The following is a 6990-nucleotide window of genomic DNA, read 5'->3' as shown; positions in this document are numbered from 1 at the left end:
CCCTGAGCCGAAGGCAGACACTTAAACGCTGTGCCACCCAGGCGCCTCCAGAGGGTAAATATTTTAGACCCCTTCTCTTAGTTTAAAATGCACCGTGGGTTTCAAAATTAAGTACGAATTAAAATGGAATATATAATGTCTCAACTGTGTATATTGATTATATACTGAAATGATAATTTTGGATATATTAAGTTACATATGATGTATTTTAAAATTAAATTTGCCTGCTTTATGTTTATTTTTTTATATGTGGCTACTAGAACTTTAAACTTAGGCATATAGCTCCCATTCCATTTTTGTTGGATGGTGCTATCTAGAATGATGGCTCTGCCTTTTGCATAGGGTTTCCAGTTTAGACTGAAGTCCATTGGAGGGTTCAGGAGTCATTTATTCAAAAAGTTAAAAGTAGTATAACATCAAATATGATCAAACAAAATGACAGAATTATGTGAAAGAGATGATTAAAGATTGAACTAATTGTAAGTTAAAAAAAATAGGCAAATGGAAAATGGAAAGCAACAAAAATCCTCAAACCCAGGAAACTGAAAAACTGTATTAGAAAGGACAAGTAAACATGCTATAATGTGTTCCTCAATTTTAAATATGTGCCTTGATTTATGCCATATTATCATAAAAATGCAAACACTGAATATTTTTATTATTTAGTGATTCATCAGTTGCATATAATATTCAGTGCTCATTACATCAAGTGCCCTCCTTAATGCCCATCACCGTTACCCTATCTCCCCACCCACCTCCCCTCCAGCAACCCTGTTTGTTTCCTAGAGTTTAGTATCTCTTATGGTTTGCCATCCTCTCAATTTTCATCTTCTTTTATTTTTCCTTCCCCTTTCTTATGTTCATCAGTTTTGTTTTTTAAATTCCGCATATGAATGAAATCATATATTTGTCTTTCTCTGACTTATTTTGCTTAGCATAATACCCTCTAGTTCTATCCACATCATTGCAAATGGTAAGATTTCATTCTTTTTGATGGCTGAGTAACATTTCATCATATATATATACATATATATACATATACACACACACAACTTCTCTACATTCATCTGCTGATGGACATCTGGGCTCTTTCCATATTTTGGCTATTGTGGACATTGCTGCTATAAACACTGAGGTGCCTGTGCCCCATCAAATCACTGTGTTCGTATCCTTTGGATAAATATATAGGAGCACAATTGCTGGGTCGTAGAGTAGTTCTATTTTTAACTTTCTGAGGAACCTCCATACTGTTTTCCAAAGTGGCTGTACCAACTTGCATTCCCATCAACAGTGTAAGAGGGTTCCCCTTTCTCCACATTTTCGCCAACATCTTTCATTTCCTGACTTGTTAATTTTAGCCATTCTCACCACTTATTGTGGTTTTGATTTGTATTTTCCTAAAGTACAAAAGTTGAGGGTCTCTTGGTTTTTATAACAATTTTAATAGAATTGATTCCTTTAATACCACTGTGTGCGTAACTGTAGAAATAAAATAGATGATAACAATGATGACCAAAAATAAAATTTTTAATATGGAAGAAAGGAAGAGAAGGAAAAAGGAGTGAGGGAGGGAAGCACATCATAGGATTTGCCCAATGTTACATGGTTAGTGATGGGGCTGCTGATCTGTCTGATTTCATTACAAAATGCTGTCTGAATGCAGAGATCATTAAAGCATGATCTGTGGCAGGCAGATTAAATGCCAGCTTTTTTGACAGTTATTGGCTGGAGTTTTATGGCCTCACTGCAGTCTTATCTTTGCATCCTTTAATTCCAAGAATATTCCTAACAAGAAGCCCCTGCTCCAACCTAGGACCACTCCAATCCTGACTTGGGCTGAGTTCCCAAAGGCTCCTACTGAATTGCAAAACCAATGTCTCCTCCTGACTGAGCACATTTGACTGATTGCCCTCACCTCAGGAAACAACTGGGGGTGAGGAGATATTTTAGATCTAGCCCTTGCATTTCTTGCATGATCTTTTGTAAAAATTCCATCTTTAGAGGCAGCTGTAGGGACTGGTTTTGGAAAACCCTGTGAACCTTTGTTCTTTCCATCATATTCTCCATCATAACCAAAGCCATTCTCAGTAATGGGCTATATCATGGCCAAAAGCAGCTGGAGATCCACCCTGACAGCCCCATTGTGGAGTCACGTGACATAAGGATGAGGTGGGCAGGGATGACAAAACTGTTGAGGATCTGGTGGTGCTGCTGTTTGAAACTGCAGTCTTCTTTTTTGGATTCTCACTCGAGGATTCCCAGACCCACTCGAACCGTATCTATCACGTTTGTGCTAGGCCTGCACTGGTGAAGATGAAGTGACGGCAGAAGAACCCAACATGGCTGTCCTCTGAGGGTGCCAAGGATGCCTCTCACATGGAAGAAGTAGATTAGGAGTTTCTACCTGAAGACCTTGTCCCCTAGAATCCCCATGGCTCCTCCAGCAGCTGTGAGTGGCCCTGGCCCCACCGGTTCCCTCTGCCAATGCCTAGTGGTTGCTCTTCTCTCCTGTCTTTCTGCCTAAGGCAGGATACACGAGCTTCAAGCCCTATCCCTTCCCTCATTTGACATTGGGTTTAGATGAGTATTGTGGGGTTTTTGTTTGTTTTTGTATATTTTGTTCTGAGACTAAAGTATGCAAAATAAAGAAAAAATAATTATTAGTTGTGTATTTGTTAGGCAAAGTCAATTTCCAGAACTTTCTCATTATGATTTCCTCATATTGCTACTCCTGAGTCTTTCCTTGTTTTAGTCATGGAGCTGTGTTCTCTAAGCTTTGGATATTCTGAAAGACTTTCAATCTCCCAAACACATCATGGCTTGTCAGTGTCTGGACTTTTTATGCTTGCTGTTTTAATTTCCTGGATATACGATCACCTTAATTTGCCTGATGAGCTAGCATTTTTCAAAGTACCATTCATGGGTCTCCTTCTCTGTTGAAGGTTCCCCTGACTCTTCCTCATCTCCCTCTCTGTAAGTCTTTAATAATGACGGTCCCTGTCCTGAGTCACATGACAGCAGGATGTATTTCTCATTCCTGTTTTTGCCCCCAGTTTCCAATCCAAGCCCTGCACAAAGATGACATTCAAAAGTCTTTCTCCAATGTAACAGGGAAGACAACTACATGGAGTGGCAAATGAGTTCACAATTAGATACCAGCTTCTGTGGTCTGCTTTTAACTTGTAGGAAATGGAGGCAGAGATGAAATTCATCAAAGCCTGTAGTAATAAATGTTGATGACATACAGCCTCATTTCTTAAAGACTATGGAATTCATGTTGAATAATCAAGTATACAATTTTAAACTTAAAAAATAATAAAAAGAAATGTGACTCTACATGCAAAAAAACAATACCATAGTATTTTACATTATCAAGTAACTGCATTAGGTTTGCACCCTAGACATGAAGCAGTACTTTAGATGAGCAGCATGCACAGTGTCCACAACTCACCTCAAGAGCAAATTCCGGTGTTTATTTGAATAGTATACATTCCCCAGCTGAAATCAACAGTGGGGATTTGGGACAGGCAGGATGCAGTTCGGCAAGGTAGAAACAGTCAGAGTTGAGGCTTTGCATTCTTTTTTTTTTTTTTAAAGATTTTATTTATTTGACAGAGATAGAGACAGCCAGCCAGAGAGGGAACACAAGCAGGGGGAGTGGGAGAGGAAGAGGCAGGCTCATAGCAGAGGAGCCTGATGTGGGGCTCGATCCCATAACGCCGGGATCACGTCCTGAGCTGAAGGCAGACGCTTAACCGCTGTGCCACCCAGAGGCTTTGCATTCTTAATGCCAGTTCTCGTTTTGATGTCTAAAACAAAATAAAAAATAAAGTTACAATGACTAAAGCATTTTGCTCTACAGCCAGTAAATAGGTTCTTCCTGTTATTTTGCTTTCCTGAAACAAATTGAGTAGATATGGTCCACGCAACTTTGATGTCTTAGCCTCTATGTTTAACAATACTGGCTGTGACAGTTTGGGGACTCTTTCAAAAATACAGCAAATGTCTGCTAAGTAACAAATGGCTAGAGCATGAAGTTCACTATAAACCTGCCACCTGTTTCTTCATACAAGAACACTGGCTATAAATACAACAGTATTATTGATTCTTGTGGATATGCTTCTGTTCATGATTTTGACATTTAGAGAACATGGTTTATTTCTTTTCCCTTTTGTAAGTATATATTTTTAATTCCTGAAAAAATGACAGACTTTATAGGATTTCAGTTATGGGTTTTTTTTTGCATAAATAGATGTAATACCCAATTATGTCAATTTTTGTTTAATTCTTTTAAAAGATATAGCACAGTTCAAACATGCTGATATAGAAAGTAGTTCATTTATGAATATCTACATGAACACAGGGACCAGTCAATATTCAAACCAACATCTGAAATATTTAGAGTTCATCTTTTAAGTTTTCAATTGCTTTTATTTTTTCCTTTACCTCATTCTTCTTATAGACTTGGATATCTTTTACCTTCAGAACTTGTTTATCTAATCTTCATGTCCTCTCCATATAGCATTTCTTTTCTTCATTTCTCTTATTCTAGCAAAATGTTGGCAATACTCATTCTATGACTGTCTATAATCACCCATCATTCCATAACTCACACCCATTGAATTCTTGCCCTGACCTCTATCCTCTATTCCATGTATAGCATATATATATATACATATATTTATACACACAAATCTTTTGGTCTCCTGTTGATCCAATCTTTGACTTGCCAAAACATTGGAGTTGATTTTACCCTTCTTGAAAGTGTGGTGTTTTTTTTTTTTCTGTTGTTGTTGTTGTTGTTGTTGTTTTTTGCCCTTGACCTAGAGTCTGTTTACCCTCTTGACATTTTCTCCCCACTGCCCCCTGCCTTCTTCTTCTTCTCTACATGGAGACCTTTACCTATGACATTTTATGATCTTCCTTAATGTTTCTGCCTGACATTCTCTCCATGGAAGATCACATCACTTCATTGAGAGCTTCTGTACATGTAAAATTACCAAAGTTGTTTTCCATCTTTCACCTATGACTACTTCCAAATCACCATCAGCCCATTTCTTTTCTCCATCATATTAAGAAAAAAACATTCAACTTGTCCTTGCATAGAGATGGAAAGGAAGAAATCACAACGAAATCTGGCTCCAAGAGTGAAAGGAATGAGAATAAAATAATATTCACTCTACCACTGAAGTCACTGAAACAATCGACATTCATCTTCTTTGTTCCTCAAATTCAGTCATCCTTCTGCTAATCCTGGTTTCCTTAATCCCTTTCTTCTCACTAACACTTTTTGTCATCTTCTCACTGCCACCATTAATTCTGGTTCTTTGCATTATTGCAACTCAGTGCCCAAATGTCAGTACCCAAACTGGTCCTTCTCACTTGCAATATATTTTGCATAATGTCACCAGAATAACCACCATAAAACACAGTTTTCCTTAATCAAAAGCCTTCATTAATCTAGTGGTTTTCAACCAGGGAGATGTTGTCCGCTATCACCCTACGAGAGACTTTTGATGTCTAAAAGCATTTTCAGTTATTATAGCTGAGGACAAAGGTGCTACTGACATCTAGTGGGTAGAAGCCAAGGAGGCTCTTAACCATTCCACAATGCATAGGACAACCCCTGAACCAAAAAGTTATCTGATGCAAAATGTCACAAGCATCGAGGTTGAGAAAATTTCCCTTAATCTAACATATGTTCCCTCTGAATTTGGTTTGATGGTACCTTTGCAACTGTATCACCCATTATTCCCTAATACCAGCACTATCCTCTTCTCATTCTGTCCATCATACTTGAAACATGCTTGAAACATTTTGGTCTCCCAGCTAGACAGTCATTTCCTTTTCTCTGCTTTTGTTTTAAAAAAATTATAATTTTGGGGCGCCTGGGTGGCACAGCGGTTAAGCGTCTGACTTCCGCTCAGGGCGTGATCCCGGCGTTACGGGATCGAGCCCCACATCAGGCTCCTCCGCTATGAGCCTGCTTCTTCCTCTCCCACTCCCCCTGCTTGTGTTCCCTCTCTCGCTGGCTGTCTCTATCTTTGTCGAATAAATAATAAATAAAATCTTAAAAAAAATTATAATTTTCATTTTGCTATATTAGTCACCATACAGTACATCTCCAGTTTTTGATGCAATGTTCCATAATTCATTATTTGGGTATAACACCNTTATAATTTTGATTTTGCTGTATTAGTCACCATACAGTACATCTCCAGTTTTTGATGCAATGTTCCATAATTCATTATTTGGGTATAACACCCAGTGCACTATGCAATATGTGCCCTCCTTAATACCCATCACCAGCCTATCCCAATAAAAAAAAAACTTTTTAATCTTCTTCTTCATGAAACTTTAATATGACCACCATGTTAAGCAGTGATCTACTTTCTCCTATACTGTCACGAATGTAAGCCCTTGCTGGAGGACCTGATCCTCAGGAGCAAATCATGTCTCAAAAGCTCTGTCATGATCCCAGAAAGTAACCTACATATTTAGACAGAAATTATCTAGGATACTTTAAAATACAAGGTAGATTTAACCAGATGTTCAAATAGAATCAGAGTGGACTGAATTCTTAAAGGAAGGGGGGTACCCTAAGTCTACCTGAACTTTCTTTTAATTTCTGAAAAACACTCTATAAAGCCTAGTGGCCCATTCTCAGCTCCCTTGTTTTTCTAATGAAGGTCTCCAAGGTGGAGTCTCTAATGCCCTTTCACAACAGAGACAGCTGCCTACTGGCATTCACTTCACAAATCAGTTGTGATACTTAACAGACTTTAAATGATCAGAGGACAGAGAAGAAGCCTTCTTGTTCCCACCTAACATTTATGGTGTTTATGATTTAGAATTTTGGATGCTAGACATCAGAATAAGACATCTGATGGAACACTCAGATGTAAAGACTGGCAACCATGATTCTGAATGAATTGGGAAAGCAATTTATAATCAGACTTTTATTCTGTGTTCCAGCAATTTCTCTCTCTC

The sequence above is a fragment of the Ailuropoda melanoleuca genome, chromosome 2 (assembly GCF_002007445.2).
Source record: "Ailuropoda melanoleuca isolate Jingjing chromosome 2, ASM200744v2, whole genome shotgun sequence".
NCBI classification, from domain to species: Eukaryota; Metazoa; Chordata; class Mammalia; order Carnivora; family Ursidae; genus Ailuropoda; species Ailuropoda melanoleuca.
This window is presented reverse-complemented; position numbering follows the sequence as displayed.